At 27.9% G+C, this 18,853-nt stretch overlaps 1 protein-coding gene across 2 annotated transcripts in view; it reads right to left on the bottom strand.

The window, feature by feature from the left end:
* Positions 1-15,672, bottom strand: part of LOC119678278 (hillarin) — an 87,793-nt gene extending 72,121 nt beyond the window's left edge. Inside the window, exon 1 of one of the 2 annotated variants that reach the window (XM_038090032.1) lies at positions 15,608-15,672. The gene's annotated coding sequence lies outside the window, so the exon portion shown is untranslated. Of the gene's footprint in view, positions 1-14,045; positions 14,451-15,607 lie in introns of those variants that run through there. The other variant, XM_038090031.1, reaches the window with a different exon arrangement.
* Positions 15,673-18,853: the final 3,181 nt, after the last annotated feature.

Below are 18,853 nucleotides of genomic sequence, written 5' to 3'. Positions count from 1 at the left end.
TATATTTCGTTGCATAATAAAATAATATTACAGTATATTACTTGAAATATTACACTTTTACTTAAAATTGATCTTTTGCAATTATTTAGATTTGGAGCATAAATAATCGTAAATAGCAGGGCGTAAAACCGAACAAATTACGTGCACTTCGAAATAAACAAAAGACTTAGGAAACAAACTTTTGGCTACTGTAGCGTGTTACATCATTAAATGGATTGTCTAAGTATTTCGTACTAATTATTTATTTTAATTTTTTTATTTACTCAGCTTGAAATGCAACCAAAATTAAAAAAATATTTTAGCTAAAATTATTGTAATATAATTATTCAATTAAAAAAGGGGAAATGTGAAAGTTATACATTTCACAAACAAAACAAAATAAAAAAATAAATAATTTTAAACGTTCGCTAGATATACAAAACTTCCCAATTTTATTTAAAAAAATATAAACAATTAAATATTATATTAAGTTAAAGCATTTGAAATAAAAATATATTTTTATTTTGCTCAAGTCATTACTGCATTTTAATTAATATTATTTTAATTAGTCATAATGAGCATCTTGATGTATTAAAAACGTTTTGTCGGCTAAATGGTATTTAATCTGCTCATAATTAACTTGGCTTTATTAACTCTTTATCTACTTAAACCAAAAACAGTGTTGTAAATCTCTTCACAAAAGTTGATTTGCAATATTATTTCTCTGAGGGCTGTTGGAATAAGACAAATTACAAGCAAATGCAGTGACATCAAAGTGCAACAATCTCAACATTCCCAGCTATTTGCAGTTGTATTTCAATGCATATATAGTCTCATTAACTTTTTTATTGTGTATAGAAAAATAATTACTTGATTTCAACTGCGGTCGAGGTCATTGGCAACTAAGCCGCCAGTTTGTCGCTTATACTCGACACCAGAAATGTCGTCAGCAGCAGCAGCAGAAGTAGCAGCATCAGCAGTCATCACGAACCAACAAAGTCCATACATCAAAAGTCTTGAAACATTACAAAAATAAAAAGTAACACTTCTCCCTACATTTCTGTTTGTTTTTTCTGTTTTCGTTTTTAGCTTTTATAGGTTTTTGGAAACTTTTGGCTTGTTTGTTTAGTTATTTTCACATGGCGTCATAGTTCAGGTCTTTTTACTCATTCGGATATACAATACTTGCATATGCGAAATAAATAGAAAAAATTTAAAAAATTTTAAATATATGAGCACATTTTTCATCTTTCATTTCATCTTTCACACATAGATATAATGTTTAATTTTTAAACTTTAACTTTATCATCAAGTTTATCATTCTTTTTTTGATTGTTTGTTTGCCGTTTTATTAAAATTCATTAACATTTCCTCTGGTTGCTCAATTTGATGAACTTGGTAGTATACAAAAATGAAAGTTTCTGCCTCTTACCATCTTTAATTGACACACAGACAGCTGCGCACCATCATCTTAAATACATTGACCAGAGAAGTGTAAGTTTTATATTGGCTTGTTTATTATACTAGTTTGTGGCCGATCTAAGAGATTCATTGATCGAATATTGTTTAACCAAAGTTGGACATGTTAGCAGATATGTTAAATCACAGAAAATGATGACAACACCGCTTTACAAAACGCGTGGTGTTCCAAGAAGACAAGTTTTATTTTCAGATATTTTGAGAATTTTGCATGTAACATGTTGTAAAAATACTTAAAGTTAAAATTTTATTAAAATGATATCATGTTGACTTTTATGATAAACGTGTTTTAGTTCGAGCTTGGAAAATGACATTTTGATTTATAAAATGTTTATATAAATAAACATTTATAATTGCTATTAAATATTTATGTGAATTATATATTGAGCTGACCATACTCGAAACAGCTGTCTACTTCAACCAAAAATTCAATAAATTAAAAAAAAATATATAACATTTTTTTTGCTATAGTTCACTACTTCTTGAAACCTCTATATACTATATGGAGTAATTCAAGGTAACGTAGTTACGATCTTCTCTCCAATCACTCTCGATTTTTTCTTTCTTTCGAGTTTGGACATATATTAATGTATTGCAAGCATAATGTATAGTTTCAGTCTGCCCTTCAATACGAATGAACTCGATCAAAATGTATTTATTTATTCGAATATATGCTTTAATATTTTGAATAAAATATCTATATAGCACATTTGAAATAAATAAATAAAAAAATGTGAAAGTATAAAGAATATTATATCAAGAATATTTTTTTTTAAAGAATAAAAATTAATCAAAATTTCTTTTAATCTTCATTATGGTATCTCTGCTTGTAAGAACTTTAATGATCAGGAAAAAAACTAAGCATATAGTATATAGTTTTTAATATTGTCATGTATATTCACCTATGGAATGGAATAACATTGACTGAAAATTAGGATACAGAAAGTATGATATATGGGGATGGTGAATACCTTACGCTTTAATGAAAAGAAAAATACCAGAAGACGAAAAAAAAAGAAACAAACGATCATGAATGGAATAGTTTCAAGAAGTTATTACGATACATAAGATATATGAGAATATTGAAAGCGCTATACTAGTATGTTTCCACTGGCTTCGTTAGAACAATTGAGTTACTTGAGATTTAAATAATTTAAGGAATCTCAAGTAAGTAAACTGGTCTAACAAAGCCAGTGGAAACATACTATAAGCTTAAGTTGGAAAGTTAAAACACAACAGGAAATAACAAAAAAATAAAGAAAAATAAAATAATTTCAAAATTAAAAGTGTAGAACATTAATTGATGTCTTGACAGGTCACTGTCTGCACGCATCACATGCGCACAAAATAAACCTAATTTACAGTGGTGCTTATAGGAAATACAACGAGCCGCGTAACTGCCTGGCTCTCTCGAAAACTCGACAAAAATACTTGAGGGCTGTCAGTTTTACCGGACTGAAGCACATACCTGACTGAAGCTAATAAAACGCGCATCGTAAATGATGCACACAATCGCTATAAATAAAACTCCGATCTGGTATCGCAATGGAGCTTACATGGCTTTCTACGCGTGGCTTTTTTGGTCTATAATAATCTAATACCTAATATCAACTATAATAAATCGATTTTATCAAATTTTAAAAATAATAATAATAAGAAACAACCTAAAAAGTATCGAATTATCAATACTATACCTTCTGCTCAAAAAGTACTCGGATTTTATTGTTTGTTAACTACAGAAGGTATATCAATACTATAATACTATGAAATAATAATAGATTTCAGTTAGAAGACTGAATTGGTGACAATAATAGAGCGCGCTTATTGGTTTATAGAAACTCGTCATCATCAAAATTATTATTAATTTAATAATAATTTATTATAATTAAAATATTATATTAGATATGTAGATTATCTTCTCGTACCTATATCATATAAAATGCAATAAATCATTATTTTGTAGAGTTTATGTAGCACCTGATTTATTGTCTATTATAACCGAATCAGAAGATTCAGAAATTCTTCTATGCAATCTGATATTCTAGGAGAAATTAGCCTTTTAAAAAAAATGTATTTATGATGATTAAATATCAGACATGCGTTTAAAACTTGACGTTTAGGAGTATTGTTAGGGTATATAACCACAATAATCGGTAAAACGATATATGCAAAAGCACGATTCTGTCAAAGCAGCAAAAACAAAAACAAAAACAACATATAAAAAGTCATTAAAAATGAAATATAAATAACACTTGCAATCATGTCATGTTTAACGTCATTTGTCATCAAGCATGACAATGATAAATATGCCAAGAAAATTTTCTACTTGACGAGGAAGATACTTAACCGATGTTAGTTTTAATGCAAAAAAAAACTATATTAAGTTAAAAGGAAAAAAAAATTTTTTTACCGTGAAGAGTGCACACGTTATGCAAACTTTGTTTAAAAATTGAAAACAAATCAGTCAAATTTATTCCAGTGGAAAATTTTATTTTATATTTTCATAGGCAGTAAATCGTTGCAAAACTGTAAATGTGTGAAAAATGAATAAAACACATAATTAACAAAATAAAAAAAACGATCTGTCATATTTATAAATTTGGAATGAAAATTCGTCTTATCAACATACACAAAAACAATCACATATTTTCCACATAAGATTTGAGTAATTATTTGGATTATCCCAAAATAATTTGACTAATTTTTTCACAGTCAATAGATTGGTTTGAGATTAGATACAGTTTTCATTTTTTTATTTTAATTTCTCATTATTATTTAATTAGCTTAGCATTATTAATCTTATTGGCCGAAGTACAAAAGTGGCCTTATAAAGGTTTATATTGATGTTTAGTGAATGATTTCTGATCAGAGGTGGGTGTCAGATGTTTCAATTACAAGTTATTTTTTGCTTCATCTGTATATAATGTGTGGGAAAAATAGGCGCCTAATTATTACTGAAAAATTTAAAAAATAGAATCTCAATTGTGTTGTATTTATGGTAGCAATAAGCGCAACCGTATTTGAGAAAAAAAATTTGATTTTCTGTCACATGGTATATGTTTAAACTTTGATAAAAAATAACAATATTGCTGTATTTCTAACTTATGTAAAAATTCAGTATTGTAAGAAAATAAATGATAAAGGCTATATTTTATATAGTGAGATCAGTGGAAAAAAATTTATATTTCAATTTAATTACATTTATTTAATTTTCATTGGTTTCTACCATTCTATTGCATTAGTTTACAGTCAGAAAATTGTCCGTAGAAAAAGTCATTATTGGTAATAAAAACCTTGCTGATTCTACTTCACAGCTTGTTGAGCAATATGGGATGTTGAAACAGCACACCTGCCCCAGTGAAGTAAAGTATTAGCCGAAGTAGACTATATATATGTGTTCTTTACCAAATTTTGCATTTCTGAAGTTCTTCTTTTGTTCCAGTTTGACCAGATCGATATTAGATATTCTCTAGGACACTAGTTGCCCAAGTCTCTTCGTTGACATTGGTTTATAGTGGTCTGAGTTTTGAATCGTATTGCAGTGATACTTTTTTATGTTTCACTTTTATAAAGTTTTATAGAGGAAGATATATAGTCGCATTTTGTTTTCTTTTAAGTTGAATAATAGCAAGTCTCAACTTATAGATTCTCACATTAATAACTTTCTCTGCATTTCAGCTCCTTGGCTTCTAATAAAAGAAAAAGTATATTAAACAAATAAGCCATAATACTCAAATACGCCTAGTACTCAACAACAACAAAACTACTACTGACGAAGAATTATTAAGTATTCTGTATCCAATTCGCAAAATATGGTCGGATGGACATCAAATCATATTTGTATGCTTTGTCTAATCCACAAAAAGAGTAATCCTGCATTTTCCACCAACTTTCATGATATCAGTCTTTAAAATATTGCATATAATGTAGAATGTCAACAACTTTAAAATTTCATATCCCGAGAAGTAAGCTCTATATATCGGTGTATAGCGTAATTGTAAAAATTGTTTAGGGCAGGGTACGTGTTCAATCTTAGTACTTATTTACGAATAATTAAATACAAGTATTATATCCAAGACACCTGACGATGAGTATTCGGCAATGCCCAAAACCTATTTGGCTGTATGATCAACTAAAAATGCAATTAATAAGAAACATATAAAAAGAATTTTTGTTGTTATAATTCACTGCGTTTCAAAACTTCTCTAAAAATTTAATAGAATATTTAAATTTACTGCTATTCATTGCCTAATCACAGTCTCCATAAAATTGGAATTACACCCATTAATATTTTGAGATGGTTTTTTGTTTGCTAACTTCTGTACTAATTTGGTACAACCTTCAATAATATTGTTGCACTTACTTTTATATTAGATAAAAAAAAATGTGCATAATACCATATTATATAAAAATAATAAAATATGGATTTTATGATATTTTTATGATAGAGTTTTCTTACATCATTTTCAAATCGAAGCACTTTTTCTACTTCGAATGAAATGAAGCAGAAACGTTACCATAAAAATAATTTTGGTTCATATTTGATGCCCATTTCAACTTTTCTATATTTTATCTCAACGTCTAATAAATTTACTTATTAGCACACCATAATTATTATATTTTTTTTTTATACAATATATTTAACAGCGAATTAAAATTTTAAAGCCAAATTAATTTATGCAAATTAGTTAATGAAATGACATAAGCAACTTTTTATGCTTTCGGCCACATTTGTAGACGATTTAGACTTTCAGTTTCATTTGAGATGAAATTTTAAATAATTAATTAAAGAAATTTCAATGTATCTACTATAATAGTTGAGCGCGTTTTGCTGTAATTTTCTTAAGTGTTATAAATTAAATGAGATAAGAGCAGAGATTGGTAATTGCGACAAATCAACTCAATACAATTCACATAACAACGATTTTTATCTGTTTGTATCTGTATCTTTTTTCTAAATGCTGGTTATATCATCGTCTTATGAAAAATCGCAAAAATATTTGCAATAAAAACAATTTTAATGCCCCGTTTTTTGCTTTATTTTCATGTTTAAAAATATTTGTTATTTTTAAGGTAATTTATTTCCTTTCATATTCCCATACTTAAAATCAATTCACTTTCAATTCAAGATTTAAGCTGCTTTTTCTTCGAAGATTGTGTTCAATTCATTCACGCTTTCCATAAGCAATTCGAAGATTGTTTATTTTTGGATTGTTTGTTTTGAAAAATTATAATATTGGCATACTTTACCGACTAAACAAATACGTTTAGTTCATAGCAAGCCTTCATATTTATAAGGAATATGTTGGATTGTTGTATGCAATCCAACACAAAAAAAAAAATAAATAAACATAATAACGCTTTTAATTACTTATTATTAAATTAAAAATACACATCTTAAAGATATTTTAGTTCAATAAGAAGTGCAATGCTAAACAACTACTACTATTACTTATCTTTTGCAAAGTCATTTTCAGTAATTTATTTTCATGTTTTACTGTAAAGTTTTTAATAAGTTTAAAAAAGATCAAAAATGAGAAATTAGACAATTTTTATTATGAAAATATTTTTCTTTCAATTTTCAATTCATAAGAGTGAATATGTGTTCAATTGCATTTCGATTGTGCAAGTAATCATGCATTTTATCTGAGAGTATTTCGTTTTTCTGACTGTAATTTGTTTTAAAGATTGTAACATTTTATCATCTTTTCTTTTTATTAAAGATTCTCTTACACAAAAATGGTTAAAGTTTTTATGTTAAAACATTTTTTTATATTTTTAAATCACTTAAATACAGTTATGCACTTATAGCCAGTCATTCTCTCACAGAAATTTCATATTATATAAAATTCTACAAACAGAATAGTATTGAAATTTAACAACTAAAAATAAAAATATAATTAATTAATTCAATAATTCTACAGCTGATTTATGATTTCGTTCTAATATAAACACAGCAAGTGAATTTGTTAATAAAAAACTTTCACAGCAAATTAACAAAATTCCAGAAAAAAGTACGAACATAAAAGTCACGTACGGCTTTGGGTCAGTTGGCTAACAAACGCTGACTCTAATCTTAAAATTTGACAGGGCACGAGTTTGATACCTGGTACTTGCACTCTTAAAAAAATTATTTACGAATAATTAAATACAAGAACTATTTCCATGACTGCTGATGATGGGATTTGGCAATACTCGAAACAACTGTATGGTCAGCCAAAAATTCAATTAATTAAAATAATATAAAAATGATTTTTTGTTTATGAAAAAACAAAAAAGTTTTTCAAAAAACCTCTTTATACAATTCTATAATAATATTTATAGTTTAATCTAGTATTTCTTAACTTTTTTATTGGTACGTTCCACTAAAAGCTTAAAGCTTACAAAAAATTTCAATATCCCTCCTAAGAATATACACAACGACCGTTCGGAAAAGTAAGTAGATCAGTCGAGTATCTTTTACGAACGACAAGGGAAAAACTATAACTTTCAGCACTCACATAATCAATATTTATTTATTCCTCTTACTCGATCACTACTATATTAGTTTAGTCAAAACAGTTACAGAAATTAGTTTATCTGTCATGATTTAAACCAGGACTGTTCAAAGTACAGCCCGCGGGCCACATTCGGCCCTCCAAATCTGTACAGTAATTTGTATTGGCCTGCGATCGCATCTCGTCTGGAAACTTGGTTTAGACCATTTTATTAATTTTTTTTAAAAGAGTACAGTTAAAGAATTTGTGCATAAAAAAATTTTCTACTTTTGTAAATAAATATTTTTTTTGAAAATTTAATTTTTATTAATTAAAGTCTAAAGAGGAATCTGTGTATATAAGCAAGTACCAAACCTTACGGCATTAAATCAAAACAAATGAATATTTGGAATCAGTTCCAATTTTCACTCCAATTTTTTTAGTGGTACATCTAGATCAACTTTTTCAGTCTAGATTCACTTTAAATGCTACTTTTATTTTTAATGTATAAATCTAGAGTGAAATGTATAACAGTTGAGTTTACTTTATAACACTCTAGATATTTTGTCAGAGTAACAAAATTGCTCTGAACTTAACAGCTGTTTTTTGTTAATTGACAGTTGTAATATATTTGACAGGTATATTGTGTTTACCTGGAACAATCGATTGTATCTTCTAAGTTTTTTTAAGATCTCTTTTCTATTTTATGGATGATAATTTAAAAACGATTTGTTCACTATGAAAAAAAATATATTTTCTTTCTTTTATAAAATTTTTGTTTTTTTTTTCTACCGTATAACCATCTAAAAATAGTTTCTTTATACCACATTCTGACACTCAACTTTCATGTGAGGAACACTACTGAATATAAAATAATTTGGCAGCATTTAAAAAACACGTCACATCAATTCGAACTCCAAACAAAAGTGACAGTTAATCGGTGACAGTGAAAAATTTGCGATTTTATGCAAATTTTTGCAGATCAAAACATAAATGCGAAGTGAAAGAATTTCTTTCTATAATTAAAACTAAACACGTATTCGTGTTTGATGAAGAGATCAAATACTTTTCGAAATGTAGAAAATTTTATTAACAATATATAGTATATATTTATTTTAATAATGTTATATACATTTATTGTCGGTAATTATAATGCAGAACTAGTCTGAAGTGTCATATATATATAATCTGCTATAACCTCAATTTAAATAGATGTGAGTATCATTTAGCTTTAGTTGAACTAGCTACACAGCTACACTAAAGCATATATGTCACAATACACTTATATCATGGCCCACCTATAAGCAGAAAATATATACATATATTTAATATATTTACCGCACTGAGAGGTTACTGCCTACAGGCATGTTGATCGATTAAGGATTTCTTTAACCCATTATTGTCATTGTTGTGGGCCACACGAGCAGAAACAAAATTTCACTCATCTGTTTCTATCAGGTATTCGTTAGATTGCATATATTCAGTCTGTGATATTCCTTTCAAAAGTGTCATACGATACAACCATTTGCTTATTGCTTATTACAATCGTAACTCGATACGTATATGTTTTTTCTAACTCTATTAATCTTAAGTTAGGTACTTAATGAATTAATGTTAAACTGAATATGGAATGTTAAATATAACAACTCACATTAGTGTTGAGAGCTATTCAAGGCTAAGATTAACAACATCTCGTGATTTATAAGAGCAGGATGTTTCCACAAGATGTTCTACAAAATGTTTGCACAAATAAATGGTTAAGGTCTTGTTTTAAGACTTGGTATCATAATAATTAAGACTAAAATGAGTGGGTCAACTACACCGACTGCTACACCGACGTAAACTTAACTAATCTCGTGTGATTATTTATAATTTTATTTTAATTATCAATTTACAAATATATTACACTCCCTATGTAATATTGTACGTCACTTATTATAAGAACTCCTATTTAACTTAGAAAGTAATAAATCTTTATGCATAACACAGCTTTGAAAACAATTTGAAATATTTACGACTATATATCTCAGTGGGTGTTAGACGTCATGGATTACATTAGCAACAAAAATAAGTTATTGCATTTTTCACGACCACACACTTAACAATTTTTAAAAATATTTTCTTAATGTGTTTACATTATTATTATTATTTTATATTGACTAATTGAATATACAAACGCACAAAGTCTAGTTTCTAAATTTATTATATAAATAGGTAGACGTATTTATTTGAAAAATTATATATACATATGAATATATATATACTATAATTGATCAAAACCTTTCAAGAACTTAATGAAAAATAATAATACAGTCAAACTTTCATAACTCGAAGTACAATTTTGCAAAGAGAAGGTTTGACTTATGGAGACTTCGAGTTAAGGAATTTTTTATAATTGTATGTAATTTGCTCTCAAAACCGTGTTGTACTCTATTGAGTTCGAGTTATGGAAGTTTGACTGTATTATAAAAATATTTTTTATCAACTAAAAATTATTTTAAAATATTTCAGGCATTCAAAGCAGAACTGCCATCCAAGGCATTAAATCTTTAGTTAAAGGTTTGTCATTTTACAATATCGATTGTTTAACAACCGCTGAATGTGAAAATTAGTTGGTTGCAGTGCTTGATCGGTAGAGACCCTTCAATACATTCTTCTTAAAAAACCTCAGTAAATAAAATAGATTCTAACACACTATTAAAAAAGTACTTGACTAAAATTCTGTTCCTTCTGTTAGCCAAAGTCCGGCAACTTCTTTACGTGGAGTGCTACAAACTATGATCTAAAAGAATTACAATTAGCTTGGCAGTATAGATTTGATCACTATTAACAAATTCCTTCAACTTAGTCCTATTGTGTGAGTACTAGGTGGGCTGACAGGTTTATTATGTTGGAAGTGATTTCCACCTATTGTTAGCAGGTTGCAGAAATTGGAGATAAGTGCCTCTCTTTTGTAGTCTCTAGGAGAAACATATATAACATATACATATACCATTTATCTATATACCTTAAAAGAGAAAGGTGCTGGTATAAACGTGCTAAGGGTTGTACTACCACTTTTTCTTTGTAAGAGTAATATCCGCGGTCGATTTAGCCCTTCCACTCCTGCTCTAAATTCTCTTACTGATTTACTGATTTTATGGTAAATAATTAGTGCTTCAGTAGAGCCTGAGTGACAATGAAAATAATAACCTTACATCTATCCTTAATGCGATTTGCAATCAACCAACATATCTCCCTACCTATATATCAATAAATCACGAAAATCATCGCAAAAGGATTTACTACTATAAGACACCCCTTGGATGACATTTGAATTATATTCTGTTCTACACCGAATGACAATCTTTAAACAATATATTGGGATGAAAATTTATAAAAATCTCTTTTACAAGGTTACCTTATTAATGTTTAGTTTTGGAAGTATAAAATAGCTAACTCTATCGATTCTTTATATAATTCTTTCGTAGTTCACTTATCCCACGCAAGGGAATTTATAAAAACTTAAAAATATCTAATATTATTTTTAAATCATATTAATTATTATATTGTCGCTAAAAATGTAAAACAGTATGTGAAAAGTGCAAATTAGCACATTTTTAAGTGGAAAAAACACCGAAATTGTTTACATAATTTTATTAACAAAGAAGCAATTGATCGGAGAAGCAGACAATTACACTTTGCAATCTTTTGAGGTTCCTAACAACAATAACGGCGATTGTGAGCGCACCAAATTCCAATTTTTTACGTGTTTGGAAAAAATGCGCGAAGCAGAAAAGATATTACAAAATCTCGTGGATGAGGAAACTCGTTACGTGTAGAAGCGGAGCACCGAATTTTGTGCAAAGTAACAAAATGTGCTGAAGTCTTTTCTATGTTGTAAGAGAAAACTGCTGAAAAGATGCTGTGCTATGCAGCGATTCTAGCCACAAAATATTTGCACAAACGAAAAACGCTGAAAGCTCAAAAACTCAATTTCAATGGAATTTCAAAGAAATTCGTTGGCTTGTGAGGTTTGCATTTTTGTTTTTTTTTTTTTTTGTTGCTCGTATAGGTATTCCTGTTTGTTTTTATTCAGATACATTTGTTATTATTGTTGTTGTGTGTTTGTGGTCGTTTTTGTTTTGGTTGTTAGAAAACTTGTTTTCATTGCCAACATTTTTTTTACAACTGCGAACAGCACAGAACTCTAGAAGAAACTTCAAAAATGTACGAGTCAATTTAACGCTGCCGTTTCCAGCATCCGAAACGGATACATGAGCATATTAAGGCGGCAACAACAAAAAAATCTAAGGCAAATCACAAAAGTAATCATAAATATATTATTTTTATAGTTCTGACACACATGGTAGAAGGTGAATAACTGTTAGAGGCATGGAATCAAGCGCAAAGACAGAGAAGCAAATAAGGCTTAAAGCACCATGAACATGTATCTATGAAGTGGTTACCAAAATTTGATTTACTGATTACGACTTGAAAAATGTAAATTTAAATATATTAATATACTTAGGACATTAATCATTCATTAAATAGCTTAGCGGTTTTAGTTAAAGTGCAATACGTGTACTTACATAAACATTTACAATGAGTGGTTACATTTTACTAGTAACACATCGGCTGATAAGTCCGTAAAAGAACCAATAAAACAAGTTTTTGGCAAAATTCAACTAAATTCTATAATATAGTCTCCTTCAAGAATACAATTATTATATACAATTATTATACAATACAATTATTTCATACAATTATTTCAGCAAGAGAATTTATGGTTCTATATTATATATATAATTATTTTTATATATAACGAGCCAATTGTACCATATCAAACGTTTATTTGCACCCACACATTCTTGTTGTAAAGAGGGTGCAATATCAGTTCTTCTTCTACTAGGTGCCTTGTCCGCTTCGAACGTTGGCTAACATGTTTGAGATTTTTACTTTCTCTACAGTCTCTCGAAAAAGTGATTTTGTACTTTTATTGAACCATTGAAATAAATTCTTCAGCCATGATAATATCAGTGAACTCTTAAATAAATTATGCCAAAGTAGTCGCATAGAAGCTCCTACTTGAGATTCACATGTGTTTGTTACCATGCATATCTAATTATATGTGGGTTATTCACATTCAAGGACATAGGAATAGCAGCGCCACCCTAACCACGGTTGAAATGGACAATAGACCGGGATATGTTTTATAGGTTGGGTGTGTGACAGCCAACATACAAAGAATTACTTAGCACTCTCGTGGATAATAATATTTTCCAGTTTGGACTGGAAAACTTTTGTTTTTTTACCGTTTATACATAATGGTACTTTGCGAATTGGAAAGATATAGTGATATCCCCCTCTAACTAGGAGAGCAAAGAAAAATTGTTTTATTCTGTACTTTTTAAAATTGATCGTATCCTGTCCAGTTGTGATATCTTTAAACAATCACTTGTTCAGTTCTATTGAGATTGAGAAACTATTTATGTTACAATTTATCTTTATGTTTGAAAAACGGTAGTTATCAGTAGTAAAGTTATTTAACTATTCACTTTTAAATTTCAGACGGTAGTTAAAAAGAGTCTGATGTATTTAGACTAAAAAAACTTGTTGGCTTCTTTAAAGTAATTTATTCTCATTTTCAAAGTGTAGTAATTATCAGTATTGCTAGTCTCTTAATACCCTAGAGACCAGTAAGAGAAGTACATATCTCTACTTTTTTCACCTTAACAATAACAAGTATTTAGAAATCAACTCTTTACGTGCATTTGTATATGAAATTGAAATGACAATTTATATGTGTTGATTTATTATAATAACATAAATATCATAATAGCACCGTTTCTTAAAACCTAAACAAGTTTCGTTTCCTATAGGATGGGCTGTCATAATATCTATCTACTATAATAAAAAATATCATGTTCTGGTATATGATTTCACTATACTTTAATATAAACAATTTTTAAATTAGAATAATTTCTATTAAAATGACCTAGAAGTTGCAAATACTTAAAAACTAAAGTAGCTAGTCTTTCATATTATAAATTTAAAAAAAAAAATATTTTCATTAAAACTATTAATACTTGAAAAAAGATAAGAAGAAGAAGAGGAAGAAGTAATGCTTACCTAGTTATTTTTTCTACTTACAAATATTTCACTATTTGTAAACTAGAAAACTATGAAGAAATACGGCGAAATGGTGTTAATTAATTGTAAGACTGAGACAGCAGCGGCAACAGCTGAAAAATGGATTGCGTTGGCAAGTGAAGTTTTTGGCTTTTTAGGGGCTCAACCGTAACCGCGTTTCCAACCGCAAGAAAACTTCTCTTCGGTTTCGGTTACACGGATTCGTATGTGTGAAAAGCGGTTCGTCTGCCGCTTGAGCGCTTGGAATCTTTCACTTTTGTGCGGTGCTCTTTTCCGTGTTCTATTGAGCTCTATTTATGGTGTTCTTTTTAGCAAATGCATAAACACAGTACTTATTTATATTATTATTATTATTATTAATATTTTCTTTTTTAATTCTTTTTTAAATCTCTTTACTTTTTTTATTGTTATAAGAATTTTATCTTTAAGTATAATTATAGTTCAGTATAATTGCATTCATACATATATTTTAATTATTTCTATATTTTATTTATTTTTTTTTATTTATTCGTCTTTATACTAACTTGAAATTAATAAATTAAATAAGTGTGATTATTATTCGCTCTAGAAAATTAAATCTTTTTTTTTTTGAAATTTGAGATAAATAAAAATAGCTAAGAATATGTAAGTGTATATGAAATGTAAGTGAAAAAAATGTTGGGGTAGATATGAATTTCCAGTTATTAGAACTTTTAGAAACGTCAGTTGTTATTAAATATCGTTTCGCGGGGTTCGGTCTTATTAAAATATTCTAAATATTCTAAATATTTTGAATTTGGAGTAAAAATGTATCTAACAATCGGATTTTTATCTTGAAATTTGCATAATTTCCACACAAAATTCTATGCTCAATGCATAATGCATAATGATAGCGAAGTTAATTAAATAAAACAAAAAATATTCATATAAGCACAGTTAGACCAGAAATAAAAATACAATAAATAAAAAGTTGTGAGTTGTGAGTTAAAAATATGAAAAACTTTCTTTTGCAAATACAATAATCAACTTTTATATTGTATCTGGTATCTGGTATTTGGTATCTTGAGAAATTTCACATAAGCCGTTCGCTTGGTTGGAATCTCATACAAGTATTTAGTTGCCTGCCACCTTTTTTTTTGTTTTTTTTTTGTTTTGTGCTTTTTGTTTTTGTTAGTTTGTGTTTTTCTAGTTGCTCAATGTAATCTTCTTCTTCTACGTTTTTGTGTTATTATTTTAATTTTCAGTTTTTACAAATTTTTTATGACGTTTTTAATTGTTGCTGTTTACTTAGTTTTACTGTTTTGTTGTTTTGTTGTTGTTACTATAATTTACTTTGTTTGTTTTAAACCTAGTTTATATGCACGCAATTGGCGATGTGTCTGTGGCTGTGTGTGTTAGTTTTAAACTTCGGATTAAAGCGCATTCAGTCATAAATGCACAGTTCGAAAACAAAATAAAATCGAACGAATTGCCAATTAAAAAGAAATATAATGAGAATTGCTTAAATTGTAATTTATAGCATAAAAAACTAATTGATTGTTAAAATTATTCTTATGCAGCACTTTTTTGTTAACTCGTTGACTATGCTTTCCGATCCGACAACTTCCACCGACGACGTCAAATGTAAAACTATTTTCATGTTTATAACGTCTAAGCCACAACCTGCTGCTGGCCTAAGCCTGTAAGTCAACAAAATTGTGTACGCTTTTTTGTAAAAACGAAAAAGACAGATGAGATCATTTTCAGTTTGTATGTGTGAGTAAATTGAGAGCCGTTGCGTTGCCAATTGCTCTGAATTTATATCTGATTGGATTTTATGGGAACGAAACTTTATATTTTTATAGTAGCTTAAGATATGAATGGATGCATTCATTGATTTGTATATTATAAAATTGTGCTGTTCAGTAAAACAACACAAAAATTGTTAAAATTTTAAGATATATAAATTAAATGAAATTTTTCACTAAATTTAGTTACAAAAATAACCCAACCGCATTAACTAAAGTAATGAAGCTGACTCTGAGCTTCAAATTTGGCAGGACATGAGTTCGATTTCTGGTACTTGCAGTTTCAAAAAAACTATTTACGAATAATTAAATACAAGAATTATTTCCAAGACCATTCATGTGTAGAAATAGAAATTTACAACAATTATATTATATATATAAAGCTTACAGCTATGACATTTTCGCCGTCTATAATTAATAGTAAAATCTAATGCACTAATTATTTTTTATTAAAAATAAATTTAAATAAATTTAATATTTACTCACATTCATACTCTAGCATGCTTACATATATAATAATAAATACCCATACAACAATAGGTACATTCGGCTGCTCCAAAGTACAGCAGACACCAACAATCTCTTAAAATTTGTTTCTGATATATTGTATAATATTGTTGCGTACGTTCTCACGTAGATGTAAGACGATCGCTGGATCCCGGTAAGTAATTAAATAGTCGTAATTCATAATTATCATAATTATCATAATTATATATCCAAACTTATTTCCCAACAAACTGACGTTCTGAGAAACTATTTCAAAGATTAGTTAAGTTCAATATTCACAACAATATAATAATATTGTACAATATATGTAATTGTAAAGAAACAACTCTGTTATCTGTCAAAGTTAATTTATTAATGATTTAATGTGTCTCAAATGATGGATATTGATGAGGTTTTCAATTAGAAAATCTGAATTCAATCTACATTTACTCTCGATATGTGGAATTATATTGCCCAATAGAACTTTTTTAGAGTAATATAGCATTTTTTTAGTTGTGTTAGTAGATATTTTTATCTATCTAAACAAATGTCATATGTCTAAACAAATCACACTTTACTTGTCAAGTCATATAAAACAACTGTGGATTTCAGAGTAATCTTGCTACTCTGGCAAAATATATTGACTGTGATAAATTAATCTCGAGTGTTATACATTTGACTGGCGACTTGCTAATCCAAAATGAAAACTCCAATAAATGTGAATCTGTATTGTGCCGTAACTCATACGTGAGCCTTTCTTATTATTTTATTATCACAGCTAGATAAGCTAAAATATCAAAGATGCGTTATACAAATGTCATTGTATATTACTTAGTTGTACTTTGTCTAATTACAAAATTAACTCTATCGCATAAGAAGGAAAGCAGCCAAGGGCGATCATAAGTGACTGAAGAACTGAAACATTTGAATAAAAAAAGTTGATATAAATAACCATTTTTATTTTTTGTCATATATCACCACACACAAATTTATTAAAAGAAACAATATAACTTTAGGCGCAATTTCACAAACATTATTGCTAACTACTTTTCGGCTCTTTAAACTAACTAAACATAGACTCCTTTGAATACTACATAACAATTAAAAATCTTTCAAATATATTAGTAATATGATAAGTCAAAACTTTTTTAAGAAAAATTGTAAGTAAATATGAGTATATATTTCTTGGTTATTAAAACTACTTTCAGTAATTCTTTATTTTGGTATATTTATGAAATCGTTCACAATATTTGTAGCTAAAAGACACTCGAATACTACCATGGTATAGTGATTTAAATTATGGCGAGAAATTGCAATACAATTTCTTTGCAATACAATTTCTATTAAAATAGATTAAAAATGATGTATGTCTTTAACTACACATTACACATTATAAATGTCTAAATACTGTTGGATTTTTAGTTCTCGTAAGAAAAGTAAATCAAAAAGACAACCAACTTTAGGAACGCGGGAAGCATGTGGAAAACGTACTTTTCAACTATTGCAAAAATCTAACATATTTAGCTTAACTTATTAAAGCAGTTAATTTTTTAGAATATACTAGTATATTTTTATTGCAACAGTATTCTGGCCGGATCTCTGTATGTCATTTTCATGTACGAATGAAATTCTGGTTGAACTTTTATTAATACATATTCAAGATATTCAAGAAAGTCACTTTTCAGTAACTTGAGCTGTAAGCCTTATGATATCATCAATGTGTTTTTCTGCTCAACTTCTGCTCTACTTATAAATCACCTATATTGAGATGGTAGACTTCTTCAAATCTACTTTAATGTATTTTAACACCCCACTTAAACTCTCTATATGCCCAAGGAACTCTTCCTTTCAAGAACGTAAATTTATAATTCTAGTTTTAAGACTTAAATATGAGTTACAGCAAAATCAGATAGCTTCTGAAGTGTCATGTGAATAAATATATTAATATAAAATTTCATTTTCGCTATTTATTGTTTTATTTAAATAAAAGGCTGAAAATAAAGTTTTAAAAATCACAACGTATATTTAAAAATTACAATCTATCTTAACTTTAAGTTATATAATATAAATAAATACAAGCACTTGAATTACAGTCATAAAAATTTACAAAAATACCTGCAACTTATTGTTAACATTGCTTAATAATTGAATTATTTAGTTTATAAGTAAAAGCATTTTGTTTATTTTATTTATGTGAATAGAAATACTCTGCTTTTAATCACATTATACTCTAATTATATTATAATTGTATATAATCATTTAAAATTTTCTAACATTATATATTCAGTTTCTGTTTTAGTTTTTATAAAGCACTTATAAATTTGTACAATTAAAGTCCCTTTTATAATTAATTGCTTTCAATCTAATATCATATTATAATAAATTTATATATTAACTGCATAATTGTTCAACAATTTTCTTTAAATTATTATTTCGTGTCTAACTATTTCAATATTGTTTAGTGTATTTTATTTCTTCTAGTGAAATTGCGTTATCAATAAAATTAATACGGAAATCTTATAAATAAAATTTTAA

Source organism: Teleopsis dalmanni, chromosome 2 (assembly GCF_002237135.1).
Source record: "Teleopsis dalmanni isolate 2A chromosome 2, ASM223713v2, whole genome shotgun sequence".
Lineage (NCBI taxonomy): Eukaryota > Metazoa > Arthropoda > Insecta > Diptera > Diopsidae > Teleopsis > Teleopsis dalmanni.
The sequence above is the reverse complement of the archived record's forward strand: the minus strand, read 5'-3'. Positions and strand labels throughout refer to the sequence as shown.